The sequence below is a fragment of the Carcharhinus amblyrhynchos genome, chromosome 9 (genome assembly GCF_965287045.1).
Source record: "Carcharhinus amblyrhynchos chromosome 9, sCarAmb.v2.hapA, whole genome shotgun sequence".
In the NCBI taxonomy this organism is placed as follows: Eukaryota; Metazoa; Chordata; class Chondrichthyes; order Carcharhiniformes; family Carcharhinidae; genus Carcharhinus; species Carcharhinus amblyrhynchos.
Window position 1 is genome coordinate 22175172 of NC_137332.1, and position 26402 is coordinate 22201573.

At 42.5% G+C, this 26402-nt stretch overlaps 1 protein-coding gene across 2 annotated transcripts in view; it reads left to right on the plus strand.

The window, feature by feature from the left end:
• Positions 1-288: 288 nt before the first annotated feature.
• Positions 289-26402, plus strand: part of LOC145347647 (very long chain fatty acid elongase 1-like) — a 78217-nt gene continuing 52103 nt past the window's right edge. Inside the window, exon 1 of one of the 2 annotated variants that reach the window (XM_080195308.1) lies at positions 289-406. The gene's annotated coding sequence lies outside the window, so the exon portion shown is untranslated. Of the gene's footprint in view, positions 407-1295; positions 1412-26402 lie in introns of those variants that run through there. The other variant, XM_080195306.1, reaches the window with a different exon arrangement.

Genomic DNA, 26402 nt, shown 5'->3' on the forward strand with positions numbered 1-26402 from the left:
CAATAAGAAGGGCCCACAACACCAGGTTTAAATTCAACAGGTTTATTTGATATCACGAGCTTTCCGAGCACTGCTCCTTCATCAAGTGAGTGTATGTGGAAATGGCTCACCTGATAAAGGAGTAGCGCTCCGAAAGTTTGTGCTATTAAATAAACCTGTTGGACTTTAACCTGGTGTTGTGAGACTTCTTACTGTTAGAATTTCAGCAGAGGTGATTGGTGGAGCCAAAGGTAAAAGGTGAGAGGCTGCCATGACAGTAGCAGATGAAGGGATCTATGTTGAAGAATAAACACTCAGTAACTGAAGCTTCAATACAGCACAAAGTGAGGTTTTGTTCCACTACTGATACAGAAGTAGATCTCTTCAAGTGAATGTTTTACATGGATGTAAAGGCAACTTATTAAAAGTAAGCTACTTTCTTTCTACTTAATTGTTTTCTTGTGGGTTCAAGCGTTACTTCTAGTCGCAAATATTTAGCTGGGCTAAATTTCAAGATGTCATAATTATTAACGAGTTTGAATGATCTCTTTCTTACAACGTGCTAGTGGGAGATTTATAGTATTTCATTTTTAAAAAAAGCAGTGTTCTGAGCTGGCAGTTACTGACCACATCCAAACGCTTTTCATATTTATTTGCAGCCAAACATCCCAATTTCAGTCCACCCCCCCCCCCACCCGGAACGTGATATCTGTTTAAGGGGTGATACTGGACACGAACTATTGCTAAGTAAATAGTTTCACATTTCAGCGTTACTTTGTCCATTGCTAACCCACCCTCTTCATTTGTAACTCCACGTGTGTGTGTGTGTGTGTGGTGAGAAAGTTTTTCCACACACACCCTGCCGTGTCACTGGACTTGGAATGTGTGCTTTACAATAAAAGTTAGTGATAGCCACCTCGAACTGTTTTATTCAGTTGAATCATTTCCGCATTTGAGACACATCTATTTTGTAAGTGGCAGTAATAGACTTGCGTGCCTTTAAAAAAAGACACATGCCGTGAATTTTTTTTTAAAGGAAGCGAGATGTTTTAGTTCATCTTGGAAAGGAAAACGAGACATTGTTAGGAACTTCTGCTTTTAATAGTGAGCTGACACAGAGGGTGTTCCCTGTGTCAGTTACAGTCACAAGTTGTCAATTACACGGGCGGGTGTTTTTCTTCCCTCCCTCCCCTCTTTTTTTTCATCCTTGTTTAACAAATGAATGTTGAGATTGCCATCACTTCCACCCACTCCCCGTTTTTTTTTTAACTGATCTCATCTCTCCATCCAACCGGCGACTCCCTGCCCTGAGCTCAGGGGCAGTCACTCCATCAGCTGATCGAAGGGCTGGGCGAGACAAGTTAAACTTTGAGGCTTGTCTCTTTTCCTTTTTTTTCCCCCCCCGAAACTGCGGCAAGTGCGAGGAGCCCGGGTGAGTGATTCAGCAACCAGAGACCCCAGTCTCTCAGTTATCCTCGGGATTACAGCCCTTCTCTCTCTCTCTCTCTTAATCTCTTTTTTTTGGGGGGGGGGGGGGTGAAATTGAATGAGTTTCAATTTTTTTTTACGTCTGGAGATGGGAAGTTCGGGGCCCATCGGATAATCGGCAGCGAGCAACAAGTAGCGCGTTTAAAAACTATTTATCTTTTACTCAAAAGCACCGAGGCTCTTCTGCCCATCATGTCTGTGCCAGCCACCGAGCACCTCTTTATTCTGATCCCAGTTTCTTGGCGGCTGTAGCTCCCTGTCCCAGGTCTGGAGTATGGAACTTGCCTCCAATTCCATGTGGCTCTTTACTAGACTTTTTTTTCCTCTGTATCTTCGAAAAGATTACTGGCTTTCATACCATCGTATTATACGTATCATCCCAGGTCTCCCTTTTAATGGCTGGTGATTTTTTAAGATCGACTTTATACATTTTTTTTTATCCTTTTTTTTATCCATTTATTTCCGGCCTGTAATAGCCCAGAAGTTTTGTGTGTGTTGTAGAGGCACACTCATTCATTTCAAAGCACCACCCTTTCCTACGTACGGCGAAGATGATAGAACACTGATTCTGGGGCGTGGGATGGGCCGGGCCGTCCTTCAGACTGGTTTGGATATAAAGCGATGGGGGCCAGTGAGCAAGAAATTCCTGCTGTGTGGGAGAAGTGTTTATAATGACAGCTTTAGCAGCACACACACACTTCTTGTTTGACAGAATGGAGTGTGTGTGTGTGTAACAAAGAGAGTTTGAAAGCCAGTTCCTCTTACTCACCCCATGGGAGTTGAAAGATATTTGACAAGGATTACCAGTTCGATCACAAATTGATTTCTAATAATTTTTGCATGTTAATTTTATGGGCCCAGGGACCTGGGTTCGATTCCCAGCTTGGGTCACTGTCTGTGTGGAGCTTGCACATTCTCCCTGTGTCTGTGTGGGTTTCCTCCGGTTGCTCCAGTTTCCTCCCACAGTCCAAAGATGTGCAGGTTAGGTGGATTGGCCGTGCTAAAATTGCCCCTTAGTATCCTGGGATGCAGAGGTTAGAGGGATTAGTGGATAAATATGGAGGGATATGGGGATAGGGCCTGGGTGGGATTGTTGTCGGTGCAGACTCGATGGGCTGAATGGCCTCTTTCTGCACTGAATGGTTTCTATGGAATTTACAGTGCAGAAGGAGGCCATTTGGCCTATCTAGCTTGCACCGATGACAATTCCCAGCCAGGTTCTGTTATCCTCCTCTTCCTCCTGCAGAAGAAAGCCATTTGGCCCATCGAGCCCTGTACCCACATATTTGCCCTCCTAATCCCCCTGATATGAAGCGGCAATTTATCACGGCCAATCAACCTAACCCACACATCTTTGGACTGTGGGAGAAAACCAGAGCACCTGGAAGAAACCCATGCAGACACAGGGAGAATGTGCAAACTCCACACATGCACACACCCGAGGCCAGAATTGAACCCAGGTCCCTGGCACTGAGGCAGCCGTGCTAATCGTTATGCTAATGTGCCAGCCCAAAAACGTGTCCCTGAAACACTGAAGCAGGCACTCAGATTTGACCCGGGACCTCTTGATCTGCAGTTAAATGCTATACTCCCACAACTTGAATTATCTTGATTCGATTGATTAAAATTCCCCCTCTGGACACCAGTTTTCTTGGGTATGTGACGAGATTTTCAATTTAATAATTTCAGTGTTTAATTTTTGTCAGATGAACAAAATAATTTTGCATTAATACAGTGGAAGCTGTGCCAATATCTCCTATAATGGAATATATCTCTGTTCGCTTTCTCTCCGCTTGTGCGTTTTGAAGAACATTGGGCAGGATGTGTTGTGTGGTTTAAACAGATATAATTAGACCAGTTCTAACACTGCAAGGAAATTACAGTGAAAATCCCCAGTAACCATACTGCATCGCTGGTTCAGATACATTTTGGGGAGAATTTATCATAGTCAGTTCACCTAATTAGCACGTCTTTTGGACTGTGGGTGGAAAACTGGACCGCCCCCCAGAGAAAGCCGACACAGACATGGGGAGAATGTGCAGACTGCGCACAGGCAGTGACCCAAGCCGGGTGTTGAACCCGGGTCCCTGATAGTGTGAGGAAGCAAAGCTAACCACTGTGCCACCATGCATGGAATAGTCTGGAGAAGCTGGGACTGTGCTGCTTGGAATGACAACTATTTATAATGGTTGAAGGGTTTATTGCCACTAGGGAAGTTTTGCTACAATTGTACCAGGCATTGGTGCAGCTAGTTTTGATCTGCCTTCTTTGATTCCATCTTTGAGGATCTTATAGAGACGTATAAGATAATGAAGGGGATGGATAGGGTAGAAGTAGAGAGATTCTTCCTGCTTAGAAAGGACAGCAGGACTAGAGGGCACAGCCTCAAGATAAGGAGGGGGGCAGTTTAGAACACAGTTGAGGAGGAACTTCTTCACTCAAAGGGTGGTGAATCTCTGGAATTCTCTGCCCGTTGAAATGGTGGAGGCTACCTCGCTAAATATATTTAAGTCACGGGTAGGTAGGTTTTTGATAGACAGGGGAATTAAGGGTTATGGGGAGAAAGCAGGAAAGTGGAACTGATCCACTTTAGATCAGCCATGATCTTATTGAATGGCAGGGTAGGCTCGAAGGGCTAGATGGCCTATTCCTGCTCCTATTTCTTATGTTCTTTGGGAAGGCTAGATGAAACTGGCAGAAATGGGTCACTTTTTCAGGTGTGATGAATGGAGTGCTGGGGCCTCCACAATTTGTCATGACCTGACTTGAATGACAGCACTATGTACAGTTGCTAGCTAAATACGCTGATGACAAAGGTAGGAAAGTAAATTCTGAAGAGGTCGTAGGTGGGCAAAAATTTGACTGATGGCATACGAGTTTGGAAAATTGCGAACATCACAGAAAAGCAGCATGTGATTTAAAATTGAGTGATTGCAGAATTCTGTGGTACAGGGTGTCCTGATGCATGATTAACAAAGTTGGCACGCAGGTACAGCAAATGATTCAAAGGCAACTGGAATGTTGCAAGGATAACTGAATATAAAAGTTGGGATGTTTTGCCACAGTTGTAAAGGGAGATAGTGGAACCACACCTGTACCGTGCACAGCTTTGGACTCATTTTAACAAGCGGTTCTGATTCCTGGGGTAGGAATACTAATCCTATGAGGAAAGACTGGGCCTGTGCCCATTGGGAGTTTAGCAGAATGAGAATGATACTGGAAGAAGTAAAGCTCCTGAAAACTCAACTCCCCTTGTGGAAGGGGCTCGAATTAGGAGCTACGTTGGGGCGGGGGCAGTTTAGATCACAGTTGAGGAGGAACTTCTTCACTCAAAGGGTGGTGAATCTCTGGAATTCTCTGCCTGTTGAAGTGGTGGAGGCTACCTCGCTAAATATATTTAAGTCACGGGTAGATAGGTTTCTGATAGACAGGGGAATTAAGGTTTATGGGGAGAAAGCGGGAAAGTGGAACTGATCCAATTCAGATCAGCCATGATCTTATTGAATGGCGGGGCAGGCTCGAAGGGCTAGATGGCCTACTGCTCCTATTTCTTATGTTCTTATGTACATTAAAGGGCGTCCTTTTGTAAGGCAGATGAGAAGAAATCTTTTCCGTGGATCTGTTTAGTCAGTTGAATTTTCTTCCTCAAAGCAGTGGAGACAGGGTCATTGAATATTTAAATTTAGAGTCTTGATTGACAAGGGAATCAAAGATTATATGGAGGGTAAGACCATAAAAGATAGGAGCAGAATTAGGCTATTTGGTCCTTTGAGTCTGCTCCATCATGGCTCCTATTCTCCTGCTTTCTACCTGTAACCCTTGATCACCTTATTGATTGAGGAAACTATCTATCTTTGTTTTAAAGAAACTCAATGACCTGGCCTCCATAGTCCTCTGTGGCAATGAGTTTCACAGATTCACCACCCTCTGACTGAAGAGATTCCTCCCCATCTACGTTTTAAAGGAGCATCCCTTCACTCTGAGGTTGTGCCCTTGACTTCAAGTCTCTCCCACTACTGGAAACATCCATTCCATTTCCACTCTAGATAGGCCTCTCGGTATTCTGTACGCTTCAATTAGATCCCCCTCATCCTTCTGAGCTCCATCAAGTAGAGACTCAGATTCTTCAACCACTCCTCATATGATTAAACCTGTCATTCCTGGGATCATTCTTGTGAATCTCCTCTGGACCCCCTCCAAGGGTAGCAAGTCCTTCCTTGGGTATGGCCCAAAACTGCTCACAATATTCCAAATAGGGTCACAGAGTCAAAGGTTTATAGCATGGAAACATACCTTTCGGCCCAACTTGTCCATGCTGCCCCTTTTTTAAACCCTAAACTAATCCCAATTGCCTGCATTTGGCCCATATTCCTCTATATTCATGTAACTGTCTAAATGCTTTTTAAAAGACAAAATTGTACCTGCCTCTACTACTACCTTTGGCAGCTCGTTCCAGCCACCATCCTCTGTCAAAAAATTGCCTCTCTGGACCCTTTTGTATCTCTCTCTTCTCACTTTAATCCTATGCCCTTTAGTTTTAGACTTCCCTACCTTTGGGATATTGACTGATCTATGCCCCTCATTATTTTGTAGACCTCTAAGATCACCCATCAGCCTTGTACACTCAGAGAAAAAAGTCCCAGTCTATCCGTCCTCTCCTTATAACTCAAACCATCAAGTCCCGGTAGCATCCCAATAAATCTTTTCTGCACTCTTTTTTTTAGTTTCCGAATATCCTTTCTACAACAGGGTGACCAGAATTGTACACAATATTCCAAGTGTGGCCTTACCAACTTCAACAATTCCTGTATTCAATGACCAATGAAACCAAGCATGTGGAATACCTTCTTCACCACTGTCCACCTCTGACTCCACTTTCAAGAAACTATGAACCTCTACCCCTAGATCTTCGTTCTATAATTCTCTCCAAAGCCCTACTATTAACTGAGTCAGTCCTGCCCTGCTTCGATTTACTAAGATGCATCACCTCACATTTATCTAAATCAAACTCCGTCTGCCAATTGTCAGTCCACTGACCCAATTGATCAAGATCCCATTGCAATCCAAAACAATCTCCTTCACTGTACACTATGCCACCAATCTTGGTATCATCTGCAAACCTACTAACCATGCCTCCTAAACTCTCATCCAAATCATTAATATGAATACAAATAACAGTAGACTGAGCACTGATCCCTGAGGCACACCACTGGTTACAGGTCTCCAGTTTGAAAAACAACCAGCTATAACCACCTCTGACCAGAGCCTTATACAGCCTCAGTAGTACATCCCTGCTCTTGTATTCTAGCCCCCTAGAAATGAATACTAACATTGAATCTACCTTCCAAACTGCCAACTGTTGGAGTTGAGATCATAGCTATGGTCTTATCAAATGTCAGACCAGGCTCACAGAGCTAATGATCTACCTATGCACCTAATTTATGTTTTCATGTGTGAAAATTGCATTTTCTTTGATAGTTTGTTTAGGTACATGGGGAAAGAGCAGTTATTTTGTTATAGCCAGCATGGAGACTGTGGTGGCCTTGTGCTGTACCTCTAGTCTAGTGATTTGAGCACTGAAATGGGGGCCAGCACTCTGTCTCCGTCAAACAGCCAGTAACTTTAAAACAGTTCCTAAACTCCCCCAATTAATATGCTGATTAGTCTGGTCTTGACTATTGGGATTGTATAACTGGGCCCAATGGGGATTTTATCTGCTGTTTGTAAAAGCTTCTCCGTTCTAGAGATAGATGTGGACTGCCTGGTAACTCGTTCTAGATTTGTACACACTGGTTACAGATGTGCAGTGCCAGATGTTGCTCGGCTGTGGAATTGTACCACAGCTGCTGTTGCTACCTTAGATGAGGATGGGAGGAAAATTAAAACAAACACCTGGCATTGCCTCTCCCCAATTCTAATCATTTACATATGATATATATCATTTGCTAGACAATCGTTTGTAGTTAGTTAGCTGTGACGCTTCGGCTATTTATGACCTGTTTGGGCAGCTCCATTGGCAATGTTGTCAGCACATTTAGAGAATTGTACTTTTCAGCCAATAACCCAGATCCCTCAATCACCATTCCTGGGCACGTTCTATTTCACCAGCAGGATAGACTCACTGGAGGTGGTGAAGTCATGAGGAAATAGCACCAATGTTTAAACTGGTCCCTGTGGAATCTCATAGGTTAAGTCAAACATGGGCAAGAAAGCTTTATAGGCGTTGTGTGTCATACACAGTAGCAGAGTATTATTTCACCATAAATCTATAAACTAACACCTGACATCTCTTATCATTATCATAAAACCTGGTTCACTGAGGGGTGTAGAGTATGGCAATTTAGCATTAGTGAGACAGCCAAGTAATCCTGCGTCCAACAATCAGATTTAAGTTCTGCAGTCCTGCCGCATCCAGTTGTGAATAATTAAACCACTAACTGAAGGCGGCTCCATGGCAGGAGTGAAACCATGATCACTTGGCAGGAGTGTGCTTTTGGCAAAGTGTCAGATCAAGCCCAAGATTGGGTGCAATGTCCCTCTTGTGGGTTTGAATTGGATTAAATTTGAATTGGTTTTTGGAGCAAGCATAGAGCTGGATAAGAGTTCACTCTGTGCATGAAATGATGATGGAACACAGTGTGTCAGTGCCCAGGCTAAAGCAATTAAAACCATCTTCGGTCTAAAATCCGAAGTCGAGGATCCATCTCACAAAAGCCTATCTTCAGCAAAATTTTTTGAAACTCGTGATGTTAAATAACTGAGTGCATGGATGGAAGGGCTTCCACAAAACCCTACCTATAACTACTGAACGTGCTTCAGAATCGGGAGAAATGAGAGATGGTGTAGTGGTAATGTCACAGGACTAGTAATCCAGAGGCCCAGGCTGATTCTCTAGGGACATGGGTTCACAGTCTCCTGCTTCAACAATTACCTTCCCTCTAATCATGGGGATGCCATGGCAGGTTCCATTTGTGGCGACTCAGATAATGACATGGTCCTTGCCCACATGCAGCAAGGCAGACACAAACAACATTCAGACTTGGGCTAATGTTGCTTGCTAATTAACTGCTGGGTAATAACCATTTCCAATGAATGTAACCACCTCTCTTTTGACAAGCAACAGTATTAACACTGAATGCCCTATTGTCAACATCCTGGGATCACCATTGATCAGAATCAGCCTTGTATATACTGTGACTGCAAAAGCAAATCAATGGTTGGGTATTCTCTGCGAGCGACTCTCATCCTGACTCCCCAAAGCCTGTCCGCCGTCGACAAGTCACAAATCAAGAGTCTGGTGGAAGATTCTCCACTAGGGCTCCAGTAACGCTCCAGTAACACTCCAGAAGCTCAGCACCACTAAGTTTGATTTGGTAATTATTCACTCCACCACTGGTACGCTGTGGCAGTCACAAAGTAGCAACTTGCCAAAGCTCTTTTGACAACACCTTTAAATGCATACTTGCATTCTGGTCTGTTGTAACTTTGAGATTTAAAAATTGGCTTTTGTGTTCATGCTGTCAATTGTAGAACTAGTGCTGCGGGTGAGATGTGAAAAAATGCATATTTAAAGAGGAACTGGGGAGTTCTCCTGGTGGCCTGACCAATATTTATCCTTGAATAATAGTACTGAGAGAAGAAACAAGTTGCATTTGTAAGCACTTCACAATAAATGTAATTTTGATATGTGGGAAAGTTTACAACCAATTTGGCACCAGTCATCTAATCAACATCCTGGGGTCACCATTGTGACCAGTGAAACGAGTCCTTGGATTTTGTTATAACGCAGGTCAGAAACTCGTTTTATGAAGTCCTGCTCGATCATAAGTTTTGCAATTTGAATTTGGCTCAGGTAAGCATGAGATGTTTCACTTCAGGTGTGATTCAATTGATTCACTAGGGAGCTTTTATCAAACAAAGTTTATTTAAGAATACAATCTTTAGAAAGAAAATTAGCAGTAACTTTTATCAATTTAAAAACAACAATGATATTGTATAAATCTTAACAGCTAAGTACCATCAGGCTTAGCATAGAAAACCCGAATACTCTCATGATGCTGGAACTTAGTCTTTGATTAGATGCTGCAGTTTTCTTGATATATGCAGACAAGCTCGAAGTCAGAACAGCTTCCCAATGCACCAGGGCGAGAGACTGTAGCTACTAACTAGCCAAACCACCAACAATAGAATTTTCATTCCAAGAAGGCTAGGAAACCTGCAGAATTTACTAGCCAGCAAAATTTACAATCCCAGGAAGAGAAAGTGAAACACTACTTTTAAGTCTCATATCTAAATAGCTTCTAACTAAAACAGCAGCTAAACTGAAAGCGAAACCTTGAATTCACTTTGAAGAAAAAAACTGTCCAAAACGCACAACCTGCCATTCATTCATAAATTCCAAGTCCATGCACGAGGCCCAAATTAAGAATAAACAAAACCCCGTTTTTAAACCATTGAAGCAGCAATGAAAGGACTTCTAGTAGACTGCCAGTACCACAACAAATCAAAAGGCCTGCTTGCGAACTGCAGAGATCATGATTTTAAAAAATGATACCTTTCTTAAAGGTACACTACCATCACAATTTCCAGAAGGCATTTTAATGATGTCATTCCATAAAAGACTACTAAAGCCCACGGAGTGGACCCATTTAGGAAATTAGCAGGAAACGAGTAGGGATAATGGGTAGTTAACCAAATTGACAATGTGGTAATGTGGCTTATCATTAAGGTAGTGTAATGGGGCCTTGCATCTCTGCCTTTTGGCTAAGATCAAGCCCAAGGTGGGGCGCAAAAATGAATCAGATTCGATTGGAATTTGGTTTTTGGAGCAAGGAATAGATTTGGATCTCTGGTCCATTCTGACCATTGGCTTTGTAACTTTGGAGTTTAAAAAAAAATTTAAGAACTATTTGCAGTATTTCGTGATTACTTTGATAGACAAGCATAGCAAATTTGACTCCAACATGGTTAATATTGTCAGCTGTGTAGGATTACAGATGTTATTGAGGTGAAATTGGTAAATTGATTTTTGATCTGGGCAGTGCAATGCTCCACAAAGCCCTGTCTGAAGTGCTATGAGCAATTTTCAGCTCCAAACCTTGAGAACATATGTGCCTCAGGAGTGTAATCTACAGGAGTATAGATTTACCAGAATGCTTCTGGGTTAAATGGAAGAAAATTACATCAACTCGGGATGTAGTCCCTAGAATTTAAGACTAAGCTTGGTGGGGGGAGCTCTGAGAAACTATTACCCTACCTCTGCTGACTGGGGAGTCTAGGGATAGAGTTAAAATTGACTTATTAGTCACAAGTAAGGATTACGTTAACACTGCAATGAAGTTCTGTGATACAGTACGCAGTCTAAAATTTGTAGCCTCTGGATAATGGGTTTGGAACCAAGTGGCAATTGAGAGATCCAAAGGACAGAAGCAAAAATAAGAATGATGGAACGAGCTTGTGGGGCTAAATGACCAATTCCTGTTTCAAATGAGTAAGAAAATGCTCAATAATGAAGTACTCCATTATTGAACTGTGAGACAGCTTAAATAATGTGCTTTATTGGCCTCAACAATCTGATTGAAGCACCCTACTACCGAGCCAAGTCTGATGTTCAACCCTGGTCATTTAAATCATTGCTGTTATGAGGTTGTGTGTGTAACTTGGCCGTTCTGCTTGCCAATGTAAGTGGCAATGGTTGTGAAGTACTTTGGAACGGCCTGGGGAGAAAATGGAAGGGTACTAGGAAAATATATTTTCTTTTCTGCCAAGGCAACTTCCAGCACGGTTCATGGCAAAAAGAAAATCCTTAGCATCCCACAAGAGTTTGAAAATGTTACTCTGTTGGATTGTTATAATGGTTTCACTGTTTCCCTGTGACAATGTCAAATTCAATTTTTGCAACATAAGATTTTGGAAAGCAATCCATCTGAGGCCCAGTGGTGATCTCCTGAATATCAAATTTCACTTTGAGATTTTCTGGAGGGGTAGGATATTGTATTTTAAGAAGAATCTACAAAACCACATTGGCTTTGGCTATTAAACATTAAGCTTATTTATTCATTTGTATGCAAATCTGTGACCTTGGCTTGCTACTGGAGAGGGTGTAGCTCTATGATGTCATTCTCTATTTGCTATCCTTGGGAAATGGTGGCAAAACTTTGCCTTCCAGTATATCTCAAAGGCCTGAGTGATCTTTGATAACTGATCCTTGTTTACTTAATGCTAATCTTTGTTCTCTGCCCTCTTTAAGTTAGGTAAGATGGATGGTAAGAGAGTTGCACTTGAAAGCTATTATTAGCTTCACAAACTGATCGCAGCCTTTAGTCTTGTCGCCTCAGTACTAGTAAGGGAGTTTGTTTTTTGTTAACCTAATGAAGAGATGATCATTACTTGTTAGTGTTTACCAAGTATCTAAAATGTTGCAATCTGTCTCTTGTTTTCCATTCTCAAATTAGGAAGTAATCCTGGTGGGTAGCTAATTTAGTGAGAATTTTACCCTTGGGAAGGTTGCCTACATTAGGGGCACTCTATGAATGCAAGTTATTGCATTACTGTCCATCTTTTTGGATTTGGAGGTCCTTATATTAGCATGTCTCAAATAAAGAGATGTACTGTACAGCCTCTGGCCGATCATTTCTGAGGCCTGTTCTGTTGACTAAAAAATTCAGAAGAACAAAACAGGGCTATAACTTGGTTAATTGTAAACTTTTTGATAATTTGGTAAAGCGCTCCCATTGTTGGGATCAGGTAGATAAAGCAATGTTCTCTATCCTTGAGCCCTTTTTCCTCTTTGACTTCAAATCTGAATTATTCTGGATGTGGGTGGCAACAGCTTGTGAAGATGAGCTATTCTCTAACTCTGTATAGCTATTTAAATTACTGGAAGTTTAAGGAGGTGGTGTCTTGTATTACGTCCTTAAAAGTAGGCCAGTGTTAGAGGGAAATACATGACCAATCCTTGGCTTGAGGCAAAATGAGTACAAAGAATAAACAGGAAACCAAGATCAAATGCCAACTAGGTGATGAAGAAAAGACTGTTGGGGCACTTGGAAAGAAAACTGCATCTAAAAATAGACTTGAACCCTATTGACAGTGAAGAAGAAAATGTTGTAGATGTGGAATAATTTGCCCCTCTTTTCATTTGTGAAGTGTGGAAGGAAAAAGGAGATTTGTCTAATTAGAATAGGTTTTAGTATGGAAATAATGCAAAAGAAATTTGTAGGAATAGTACGTGACTTGAATATTGAGGGGCAATTTGGTGATTGACTCTCTTGATGGCAGCACAAGGTCACCTGGCATGAGGGACCAAGTAGATCCCACTTGGCGTGGAGTCCTCCCTTTGGTAGGAGACATTCTGAAGACCTGTAGGGACTAGGGTAGCTTTTCCTTGTTCCTGATGAAGTCTGTAAGTGTGCATCTTTACTGATGTCATAGGAAATAATAGCAACTCTGGAAAAGCAACTTTTTAGTACCTGAAAACTGTTTGAAAGCTAAGACTGGGACTGATGAGTCAAGTAGTGCTCTATGCTGCAACATTCTAGGATTCTTCAAAGGGACTTTGGTTTGATTGTTGCTAGTCAGAGCCCTTAAATTTGTCTGTGGTTTATTCCAGTATTAAATTTGTAGGATAAAAGTTTTAAATTTTGAAGTCTGCGCTATGCATGTATCAATTTGACTTAATTTTATGATATGTTGTTTAAATTCCCCCTCGATCCCAGCTCCCCTTGCAAATTGGACACTAACTAGATCATATGGATTAGAACAAGAGGAAGGATATCTTGTAAAATTAATCTCGCCACAGATGTTAATGACAGGACAGCAGGGTCTGATGAAAGATTTTGTAATGAGAACTTCAAACTAAGCCCTCTCCTGAGCCAACTCCAGTTGACGTTTTGTTGGACAGTGCCTCTGGAAATAGTGATTAATGTCCACTGCCTAACAGCGCCATTAGGTAACCTCCAAGGTGCTGTTTATTTCATTTTCCCTCCTTCCCCTAAAGTGTCTTCTGGGCACCTATAATTCGCCAGTGCCTCCTACAATTAACCATTTGTTCCCCTGATCTGAGGCTGTTGTAAGCAGGCTGTGGAATCACAGCAGGACCCAATCCTATGGACTCAACATCTGCATTTCTGTTTTGAGCCACGGGGAGGGGGAAGCTTTATTGCGTTTCCTGGGTTTTCATCTTCCTCATCCTAAGGCAGCTGCTGCCTCGCAGCACCAGGGACCCGTGTTCGATTCCTACCTCGGGTGCCTGCCTGTCTGTGTGGAGATTGCACGTTCTCCCCATGTCTGCCTGGGTTTCCTGTTGGTGCTCTGGCTTGCTCCCACAATCCAAAGCTGTACAGATGAGGTGGACCATCCATGGTGCGTACGTGCGTCTGTCTTTCGGAGAGTCGGTGCAAACTCGATGGGCCAAGTGGCCTCCTCCTGCATTGTAGGCATTCTACCATGGTGCCAATAATGCACATGCTGAATGTTGAAGTAAATTTGGGGATTGGTGATGATAGTAGTAGAATTCTAACTTGGCTGGGCTTCAGCTGTGAATGAAAAGTTTGATTCTGAGCATTAACAGCGGACTCTCTCTTTTTTTTGAAACTTTTAATCACTGTTAGAAGTGGCTGATCAGGCAGTAACGTGGCCTATAATCACTTTGTTAAACAAATTCCTATTGATCTGAGCACTTCATCGAGGTATCTGTAGGCCTAGTCAATGCCTAGGGGATGGGAGGGATAAATCTGAGTCCTCGTATTTTGGGAGTAATGTCTCCAATTTCTTTCTTTTGGAATCTGCCACTAATGGGCTTTTTAGAGTAATATTTTAATTTACACATCCATGTTCACTAAATCATTCAAGCTGAGAGAAAATCTATTGATATTTGCATTTTATTAATTGGTAAAATGTTGTACAAGAGCAGGGATGTGTTGCAATCATATAGGGACTTGGTGAGGCCACGCCAGGAGTATTGTGTACAGTTTTGGTCTACTTTCCTGAGGAAGGATGTTCTTGTTCTCGAGGGAGTGCAGTGAAGGTTTACCAGGCTGATTCTGGGGACTGATTTATGAGGAGAAATTGACCAGATTTTTTTTTTAAGATTATTTTCGCTGGAGTTCAGACAAATGAAGAGGGATCTCATAGAGACTTATAAAATTCTAACAGGACTAGACAGGGTAGATCTTCCTGATGGTGGGGGAGTCCACAACCAGGGATCACAATCTGAGGATTCGGGGTAGACCATTTAGGACGGAGGTGAGGAGACGTTTCTTCACCCAAAGAGGAGTGAGCCTGTGGAATTCATTACCTCAGGAATGTATTCCAGAGGCAGTTGGATATAGCACTTGGGGCAAATGGGATCAAAGGTTATGGAGGGGAAAAAGCAGGATTGGGCTATTGAGTTGGATGATCAGCCATGATTGTAATGAATAGCGGAGCAGGTTCGAATGGCCTTCTCCTGTTCCAATCTTCTACATTTCTATGTATGGAGTAGTTCACCCAGTCCTGTGACCAGAATGTGTGTAGATTTGATGAGGATCTGTGAAAATGCCTTCCTTATGGCAGCAGTGATCCTTCATTGACCTTGAGTTTTCTGTTGGTTGCAGCCCCCCTGATTCATGAGCAGCAATTGTCAAATCGATGAGGCCGCATGCATTTTTTTTTGGCATCTCACTTCCCATCATTGCTTGCAGTGAAAAGATCACTTTCCTACTGTATATTGCCTGCCCTTTCACTAACCTATATTGTGATTGAGAAGAAATATGCTTTCAAAGATTGGCCTTATTAGCTTTAAGGGGGAAACAATGCTCTTCAAGAACGTAATGACTTAATTCCTGCTTCAATGTGTATATATATTTATTCCATAGCTGCTGATTCATGTTGGGGTACAATGGAAACACTGCCAGTGCTTATAGACAAGTTTTGACTCATTCCTTTTGTGTTCGAGTTTGACTAGAATTCTTCTTGTCAGCTCGGCTAAACAGGGGAATCTAATTCTTTTGCCTAGTAATCATTTTTAAAAGCTGTTTCTAGTCAGATGCGCATCCTAGATTTTTAGTATTTCTTAGCTGCCCAGCACAATACTCAACAAGTTAGATAGTATCCGTGGGGTGAAACTTTTAATATTTTGGCCTATTGATTTTTGCCAGAACTGAAAAACCTTTTTTAGCCAGCAAAGGGAGAGGAATAAAATGAAAATCAGTGATTTGTGCAAGAAGAAAGCATGTAAAGTGAAAAGTGATGGTAATAGGACATGTAAAGAAACAAAAGATAAAGTTTATTTATTAGTCACAAGTCAGGTTTGCATTAACACTGCAATGAAGTTAGTGAAATTCGCCAGTCACCACACTCTGGTGCCTGTTCAGGCACACTGAGGGAGAATTTAGCATGGCCAGTGCACCTAACCAGCATCTCTTTCAGATTGAGAGGAAACTGCAGCACCCGGAGGAAACCCACGCAGACACGTGGAGAATGTGCAGACTCTGCACAGTCAGTGACCCAAGCCAGGAATCAAACTCGGGTGCCTGGTGCTGTTGCAGCAACGCTAACCACCCTGCTGCGATGGATCAATAGGAGTTGTAAAATTCTCTTCAGATAAAAACTTCAATAATTCAAAGTTCACTGAACCATGATGTGTATAATAATTTTGCGATGGGACAGAATGAGGAGGTAGGCTCCAAGCCTCAAAAGAGGAATACATATATTTTGGTGGGGTGGGGGGAGTGAGTACTGTTCACTTAAGTTATTAATAGTACACAAGACCTATTGGTGTGTTTTGTTTTAATCTCATGAGGTGAAGGGTTGAAAGGATTATCACAGCAAAGGTCCTTGCTGAGTTGCTGCACCTTTTTTTAACCTTGGCAGTCATGCTGAGTTTTGTAAACCCTACACTTTGCTTCAGGGATGTGAACTGAGACAACATGGATCTCACTAGCATCAGTAAGAAGTGCCTGATATCAGTGCTGTAGTTGTAGCCCAGCCTTAGATTCTCTTGTCTTTTTAATGCTGGCTATTCAGTTTTGATTTTGAGATGTGGGAGATGACCAGGTACTGAAATGTATTTGAGTCCCTGGTAGACTCCCCCTGACCCGTGGAAACCTTGGCACCAGTACGGCACAAATCACAAGATTGCGATCAGAATCATGAGACTTTCAATTAACTCAATGAGGAATGCAGAATATGATGTTGGCAGCAGCAAACAGCTTGTGCTACATTCACATGAAGTTATATTTATTTAACTATTCTTAGAGGAATTGAGGCTGTGATTTATCATCTACAATTCAGCAAATATTTTTTTCCTCAACTCTAACTATCCCATAATTACTTTCCTGTCCTAGATAAAAGCAAAATACTGCAGGTGCTGGAATCTAAGTTGCTTGAAGATATTATTAGTGGTCTGCTCCTTGCCCACCTCTCCCATTATTTCCCATTTGAATCACTTCCATGTGTTTTAAGAACATAAGAAATAGGAGCAGGAGTAGGCCATCTAGCCCTTCGAGCCTGCCTCACCATTCAATAAGATCATGGCTGATCTGAAGTGGATCAGTTCCACTTTCCCGCCTGCTCCCCATAACCCTTAATCCCCTTGTCTATCAGAAATGTATCTACCCGTGACTTAAATATATTCAACGAGGTAGCCTCCACCACTTCAATGGGCAGAGAATTCCAGCGATTCACCACCCTTTGAGTGAAAAAGTTCCTCCTCAACTCTGTTCTAAACTGCGCCCCCCTTTATTTTGAGGCTGTGCCCTCTAGTTCTGTTTTCCTTTCTAAGCAAAAAGAATCTCTCTATCTCTACCCTATCTAGCCCTTTCATTATCTTGTAAGTCTCTATAAGATCCCCCTCAGCCTTCTAAACTCCGAGTACAGGCCCAGTCTATTTAATCTCTCCTCATAAGCTAACTGTTCTCCCCAGTGAATTTTGTTTTCCCCTAGTATCCTGCTCCTCCCCATGTCGGGGAGTTTGGCATATCTGATGGCTTTTCCTTCCCGTCCATGACTTTCCATGTTACCATTTTGATAGCAGCATCCGTATGGGGCGATCAGCTTCTAATCTTCACCTTGACACTGGAATCCTTCCCCCTCCATTATCTGTAATGTTGCAGCAAGTGGGTTGAACCAGCCTTTCCTAAACTGATGCTGTACCACGCAGCTCCGTGACAATGATTGTTTACCAGATTCCTAGAAATCAATGCTCCAGCACCATCCATGACAATTGCTGGATTATTAACTAGTTAAATATTCTTCTGTTTACCATTCCTCCTTGATCTGTCCCTGTACCAATTGGTATAATGTGCTCTACATGGCTAGTACTCGATGGACTCTGGCCTAGCAAGTCTCTACAAAGCGATCTGCTGCTTACCACAAGATGGCCGTGATACCAAGTCCGCTGTCACCTTTGAAGCATTTCAGATGCAGCCTGACCAGCCGAGACCATGTTTCTGAGATGTGAAAACAATCAAATGTAGTTCCTGTGATAGCGCTGATCTGAAGCAAGTTCAGTTGATTTGAGAATAAAACAAAAGCAACAAATTTACTCTACGTTGATGGTTTATTCACATGCCTGGGAATGTTGCTAGAAGAACATAGACATTTTAGCCCTTCAAGCTTGCACAGTAATGGTCTTATTAAATGGCCAATCTCCCTTCACTATTCCAGTAATTTTGATTCTCAGAAATCCTAATCTAGCTCTGTCTTGTCACAATGCATCTATAGTTTTTTTTTTGTAACGTTTGTGACCCTTCTGCATATCACAGAGAAAGAGGTGCTTGAAGTCTTAAAGTGCATCAGGGTAGATAAATCTGTGGGACCTAATGAGGTGTATCCCGGGACGTTGTGGGAGGCTAGGGAGGAAATTGCGGGTCCCCTAGCCGAGATAGTTGAATCATCGATAGTCGCAGGTGAGGTGCCTGAAGATTGGAGAGTGGCAAATGTTGTGCTTTTGGTTAAAAAACGGCTGCAGGGAAAAGCCTGGGAACTACTGGCCAGTGAGCCCCTCAACTGTGGTGGGTAAATTGTTGAAAGGTATTTTGAGAGACAGGATCTACAAGCATTTAAAGATGCAAGGACTGATTAGGGACAGTTAGCATGGCTTTGAGTGGAAAATCGTGTCTCGCAAATTTGATTGAGTTTTTTTTTTGAAGGGATAACCAAGAAGGTAGATGAGGACAGTGCAGTTGATGTTGTCTACATAAACTTTAGCCAGGCCTTTGACAAGGTACTGCATGGTAGGTTGTTGCATAAAGTTAAATCTTGTGGGATCCACAGTGAGGTATCTAAATAGATACAAAATTGGCTTCTTAACAGAAGCCAGAGGGTGGTTGTTGAAAGTTGTTTTTCAAACTGGAGGCCTGTGACCAGTGGTGTGCCTCAGAGATCGCTGCTGGGCCCACTGTTTATTTGTCATTTATATTAATGATTTGGATGAGAATATGAGGGTATGGTTAGTAAGTTTGCAGATGACACTAAGATCAATGGTGTAGTGGACAGTGAAGCAGGTTATCTCCGATTGCAATGGGAACTTGATCAATTGAGCCAGCGGGCTGACGAATAGCAGATGGAGTTTAATTTAGACAAATGCGAGGTAATGCATTTTGGTAGACTGAACCAGGGCAGGACTTACTCAGTTAATGGTAGGCATTGGGGAGAGTTACAGAACAAAGAGATCGAGGGGTACAGGCTCATAGCTCATTGAAAGTGGAGTCACAGGTCAACAGAATGGTGAAAAAGGCATTCGGCGTGCTTGGTTTCATCGGTCAGAACATTGAATACAGGAGTTGGGACGTCTTGTTGAAGTTGTACAAGACGTTGTTAAGGCCAACTGGAATACTGTGTGCAATTCTGGTCACCCTATTATAAAGAAGGATATTATTAAACTAGAAAGAGTGCAGAAAAGATTTACTAGGATGCTATTGGGACTTGATGAATTGCGTTATAAGGAGAGGCTGAATAGATTGGGACTTTTTTCTCTGGAGCGTAGGAGGCTGAGGGGTGATCTTATAGGGGTCTATAAAATAATGAGGGGCATAGATAAGGCCAATATCTCCTCCCAAAGTTAGGGGAGCCTAAAACTAAAGTGCATAGGTTTAAGGTGAGAGGGGAGAGATACAAAAGTGTCCAGAGGGGCAATTTTTTCATAGAGGGTGATGAGTGTCTGGAACAAGCTGCCAGAGATAGTAGTAGAGGCGGGTACAATTTTATCTTTTAAAAAGCATTTAGATAGTTACATGGGTACAATGGGTATAGAGGAATACGGGCCAAATGTGGGCAATTGGGATTAGTTTAGGGGCTTTAAAAAAAAGGCAACATAGACAAGTTGGACCGAAGGGCCTGCTGTAAACCTCTGACTCTGAGAACTCACCTCCTCCCTGCACCTATCCCATCGAGCCCTGTAAGCATTTTATGTTTCCATTAGAGAATAAACATTGTCTACTAGAACCCTCCTATGGAGGCAAGAGCAGGTGAGTCTCATTCCTGGGCAGCACCATAGTTAGCACTACCACTTTGTAGTGCCAGGGACCCAGGTTCAATTCTGGTGTTGGGTGACTGTCTGTCTGTGTGGAGGCTGCACGTTCTCCCCGTGTCTGTGTGTTTCCTCCCGGTGTCCAAAGATGTGCAGGTTAGGTTGATTGGCCATGGTAAATTGCCCCATAGTGTCAGGGAGACTAGCAGGGTATATATGTGGGTTTAAGGGAATAGGGCCTGGGTGAGTGTCATTAGTGCAGACTCAATGGGCTGAATGGCCTCCTCCTGCACTGTAGGGATTCTGAGTCGGCAGTAAACCTTTGTCCACCCTGCAAGGAAAGTCTGTAAGGAGATCAAAAGTGTGTAGTTGTGGTGTCAAACAAATCCTTGGACAAAAAAGACTTTGAGGACTGAAATCATAAATTAGAGCCTCTTGAGGGCCAGCCTGGATAATATGCATGACCAGAGTTTGAGACAAAGTGTAGGGAAATTGTGTTCAACAGCCTGTATTGGCTAATAACTTTGCTTCCAAACATATTTGACGGACTCCAAACCAGCCCCCTCATAAGAATGCAGAAGACACTTTCATTGTAGAATGGAAAATTGGCAATTTAAAAAAAACTTGACTTCAGAACATATTTTCTTCCAAGGAGTAAATCCTAATAGGTTTCACAGTTGCAAGCATAAGGCAGTAATTTATTACATCCCAATAGTTCATAACTGACTCAACATTTATGAGCATTCTGCAGGCTTTGAATCCCTGCAAACTGTAATTGGGACAACAATGCTGGTTAGGAGGAATATTGGCCATGACTTGGTGTTCTTGAGAAGACCAATATCAATGTTCTACTTATTTAATTCTTGGACTGACTGATTTTGCCCAGTTGTGTACTATCGCAACACTTGATAGAACAATATGACATGGATGAAAGCCAACTGACCCATTGCTCCTGGTGAGGAGTCATCCAATTATTCTCCCTCCACTGTTCATAATTAAGGAGCCCATGCACCCAGAACATTCTCCCTTCCGTCGGAGAAAAAGACACACACATCTGAGATCACGTAACAACCGATTTAAGAACAGCTTCTTCCCTGCTACCATCAGACCTTTGAATGGACCTACCTTGCACTAAGTTGATCTTTCTCTACACCCTAGCTATGACTGTAGCACTACGTTCTGCACCCTTTCCTTCTGTACGGATGGTATGCTTTGTCAGTATAATGTGCAAGAATGTACTTTTCACTATATACTAATACATGTGATAAATCTGTATTCCCAGCCTCTGACTTCTTTCCTCTTAAATATGCAATCAATTCTATCACCCCTTCAATACCGTCTAGATCATATAGGTTTTTTGGGGCGGGGCGAACAAGATTAGTGCCACTCATGGTGAGAATATAAATGGGACTAACACCCTCCTGGGACTGGCAGTATTGGAACGGTTTAGTTTTTTGACGATGCAGACTGGACTGGCTTGATTCTTGTCCAACCGAACACAACTTCTTCTTTATGTAGACAATGGCCTAATTATTGAACAAACACAGCTGCCAGAGTTTAAAAGGAACAGTAAATGGACTGAAATATTAGCAAATACAGAATAGATACCACTGGCATACATTTTTACAACAGTAATAAACTGTTTAACTTATTTTCCAAATAATTGGAACTCTTGCTGCTGTCTCTTGGAGCAGGGTGAGCTGATGAATGTCCCCCTGCCCATCAGGCTTTGTCCTGATTCCAGATGCCATCTATCTCCAATTCCTGCAGTCCGAGTCTATCCTGGAGGTTTTTTTTTCCCCAAATTAATTAAAAATTCTCCTGAGACAAATAAGTTGTAAAACAAATTTTTTAGTTAAATTTTGCTTTAACTTTCAGAAGTCTCATAACATCAGGTTAAAGTCCAACAGGTTTGTTTGGAATCATGAGCTTTCGGAGCACTGCTCCTTCATCAGGTGACTTCTTACTGTGCCCATCCCAGTCCAATGCTGGCATCTCCACAGCATAACTTTAACAGGTTGTGTTTTGAGATTTTAAATAGGGGTCTAGTGTGGAACTAAACCATCTCATTGCATTATTTTGAAACCGGGTGTTCTGATATTATACCATTTGGGTTAATGCTTGAAGAACTTTTCATTTTTGTTTTAAACTATACTTTCCATACTGTTCTGCCCAAAGCTTTTGTCCAATTTCTCATGATGGCAGTAGAATTAGTTGCAGATTGCACTCTGGCTGTTAAGCTGAAAGTATTGATCCTTGTGCTACCTAATTTGGATTCTGTCAGAGTCACTCAACTCTTGCCCCCATACATCCTTGGTTGAAACATTAGACAAAATGATAGAAGTAAGGAGAGAGTGGCTGCCCTTGACATCAAGACAACATTTGATGGCGTATGGCATCAAGGAGCCCTAGCAAATAGAAATTGGGCAAAGCTCTCCACTGATTGGAATCATACCTGACACAAAAAGGAAGGCTGTTGTTGTTGAAGTCAATCATCTCAGCTCCAGGACATCACTTCAGGAGTTCCTCAGGGTAGTGTCCTAGGCCCAACCACTTTCTGCTGCTTCATCAATGATGTTCCACAATAAGGTCCAAGGTGAGGCTGTGCAGAGTTGTTCAGCACCATTCATGGTTCCTCTGACTGAAGCAGTTCATATCCAAATGTAGCAAGACTTGGACAATATCCAGGCTTTGGGCTGACTTAGTGGCAAATAACATACACTCCATACACAAGTGGCAGGCATTGCCATCTTTGAGAGGATCTAATCATCACCTTTTGATATCACTAGATTTCGCCCCCCAACCAATCAATATCCTGGGGATTAGCACTGACCAGTAACTTAACTAAACTGGCCATACAAATACTGTGGTTACCAGAGCAAGTCAGAGGCTAGCACCCCCCAGCAAGGCAGGAGTGTGATGATATCCATTGCCTGGATGAGTGCAGCTCCAATAACGTTCTAGCAGCTTAACATCAGGATAAAGCAGCCCACTGATTGTTACCCCTTCCCCATACATTCAATTGCTCCTCCACCGATAAACAGTGGCAGCCACGTGTACCATCTGCAAGATGAACTTTAGAGACTCAGGTTCAATAGGCAATTCTTTCCAAATCCAATACCACCCAGAAGAATAAGAACAGTGAGGGAACACCACCGCCTGGAGGTTCTCCTCCAAGCCCGCCTGAAACTGAGTCAAAATCCTGCCTAATAGCACTATAGATGTACCCACACGTCCAGTAGCTCACTACAAGATTAAGTAGGGATGGGCAATAAATGCTGGCTTAGCTGGCAGCACCCATAAAATTAATTTTAAAATTACTTGGGTAAAAATCACAAGATGGACACCTCCTTGAGTCATTTTGTATGCTCTTGCATGTTGTCCCTGATTTGTGAAGTAACATTTATCAAATAAAAAGGAACAAAGACCCTTGTGATGTGATTGCCCAAGGCTTGCAGTTTTGTGACTAATAGACAACTAAAATTGCATCTGCGTCTTCAGTCAATACACTGTCATGTGGTACTTTCTGAATCATTGTAAAGATAATCTATTTTGTTTGCCTGTATGGTAGTACAGAATCAATCCTGCATTGTTTCACAAAGATCTACTTTAATATTTGCCAATAAACTGCTCCCTTGTTAATGGGTTAGGATGTTAGGAACCCCACCCAAGGAGTTCCACTTTTGGCCATGGTTCACTGGTATATTAACTTTTCCCACATTGCCTGTTTCACCAGGTGTTAACAATATTATGGGATACTTGCAATACGCTCGCTTCCAGTATTTGCAGTATTGTGCTTTTTGGAAAACTTAATTAGTTTACCATTTGGATTTTGTGTTTTCTCATGTTTGCAATGTAGTTTTCTCAACCTGGACAAACCAGTGTTTGTCTGCTGGTGTGTTTCTTATCAGGATATGGTGATTAGCACTGAATCATGACATTGCAAGTTGCTGAGAAATGGGGGATTGGTGTGCATGGGAGAGGCTATGGAATTGCTGCATGCATAGCAACACATCACTATGTGAAACGTACTATTACACTGTGGCAAAGATGCAATAAATTAAAGATTTCATCTGGAGCTGGGCCTGATGTGGAGGTGGTGGAGTGGGCTTCAAGGAATGTAGAATGTGCATTTTAGAGAAATGCATGGGAGGGTAACTTCAACATTCTTTTTGAATCTTTCAAACATTTTCAGGTCTTAATGTTGGCAGAAACCTATATTAAAATGTGAATGGCGACACTGCAAAATTTGTGGCCAGAAGCAGTTGCTCAGATTTGCTGGAGACGGTTTGTGAAGATGCTTGTAGAAGTTTCATAATTCTCATCCCTTCTGGATTTCTCTCAATTCAAATAGGTAGAAGAACATCAGACTCTGCACCTCCCACCCTCAGTGGCAAGTAATGCTCGTGGATGGCCTTTATAAACTTGTCCATTTTACTAGTGGTAGTCTTTCAAGTTAAGAATTAAAATGCTTGCTTATAGAACAGGTTCCAACATCATCCCATACTGGCTTTGTGATCCTCCCATCACTTTTAATCAGCATTGATACAGGCCGAGCAGAAGCTACAATGTACAGTATCAGATGGCCGACCTCCCCAAAAATCCTGAAGCCCCTGTGATTTAAAGTGAGCAGCAGTGACTTTACCCCTGCTGGCTGGGAGGGTATCTAGTTGTGGATTGTTGATGGGTGCAGGTTGGGATGGAGGGATATTTTTGCAGCCTGTGCACCATGTGTATGGGTTGCTTTAGACTGCACTCCAACCTTCTGTAAAGTTTTTCCTGCACTTCTCCTGATCTATGGGCGTCCACTGCAAAGAGGAGGAGAATGACTTCCTTATGAACCTGCCTCTAGGCCTGGCTAAACTCTTCATAGAAACCTACATTACAGAAGGAAGCCCAAAGAGTCTGCACTGACCACAATCCCACCCAGGCCCTATTCCCATAGCCCCACATATTTAGCCTGCTAATCCCCTGACTGTAGGGTCAATTTAGCATGGCTATGGCCAATGCACCTAACCTGCACATCTTTGGACTGTGGGAGGAAACTGGAGCACCCAGAGAAAACCCACGTGGACACAATGAGAAAGTGCAGAGTTTGTACAAACAGTGACCTGAGGCCAGAATTGGATCCGAGTTGCTGGTGCTGTGAGGCAGCAGTGCTAACCACTGTGGCACCATGCTGCCATTGACCGTTCCAGGCAGCAGGCGACTGAGGGGATAATCTGTCCTGAAAGGCTCTCCTCCTACTGCAGCTATATTTGGGGCGGTGTGCCCTTCTTCAGGGCACACGTGTCCACTACCACTGTCAAGGGCATGGTCGGGACTGGGCTGTCTATCGTCCCCTTTATCGCATTTTTAGTTTGTCTCATTTGTGATTCGCAGGCTGCCCCTTTTGTCTTTTTATTTGGTTTAATTGTTTAAACATTGGCGGAGTCGGATTGAGGAATAAGATTCACTTTTTTATTCCTCAGTTTAGGGCAGAGGGAGGAAAGTGTCCAGCTAATCCTAGGGGAGTGGCAGTGAGTGTGCTGGTAAAATCCAGGTTCTGACATGTGGAGTTAATGGGAATGAAGTTGCTGTAGCCTGACTGGCCTCTGAGGGCGTGTGGCCTTTAATATTGAAATGCCATCTGCTGGAGGTTCTTTCAATGTGCACAATTAGAACATTGTGTGAGGTTTGAGGAAGGCTGTTCCCTTTCACCCACCTAGCATGCTGCCTGCAGATTAGAGTAGACACACACTTGCTGCCTTTTATCACATTCCACGCCCTATCCAGCTCTCATTTCAAGTGGTGCTGCCTGCAGACAAGAGGAAAGGATTTTTTTCTGCATGTTTATTCGAATTTGCTAAATTGTGGTTTAGCCTTGATGGTGGTTTGAGTGGGCTGAGTAGTTAGCTTAACTTGTCTTAATGTTTTGGGAATCTTGTTTTCCTGTCTTTTCTCCTCTTTTTCTCTTCCCTGCTCCAGATATTCAGGAAATGTTATGCCTTGATGTTATGGGTTACAACAATAGGTAATCTCCCAGGTGGAATACACTGAACATTTATTGTTTTTCTTGGGTTTGATCCACTTTTTTTTTATTTTGATCTCTGCGATTGTTCATAAGAATAAGAGGAGGCCATTCAGCTTGAGCCTGTTCTAACATCCTGTTTTGAATACACGACTGATCTGTAACTCTGCTCCACCCACTTCCCCAAAATCCTAAATGTCTTAAAATACTTTAATTGATCCATCGTCCCCAGGCTTCTGGGAGTGTGTTTCCGAATACCTCGGTTGTCCTGGCTTAGCTATCTACGCAACTTGTATTTAAACAAAAGAAAAAGCTTTGTGCATTGTTACCTGCTGTGCTTACATGAGGAGAGATTGACTGACTAGGTTAGGATTGTTTTTGCTGGAGTTTGGTGAATGAAGGGGGTGGGGGAGCACATAGAGACTTATAAAATTCTAACAGGACTAGACAGGGTAGATGCAGGGAGGATGCCTC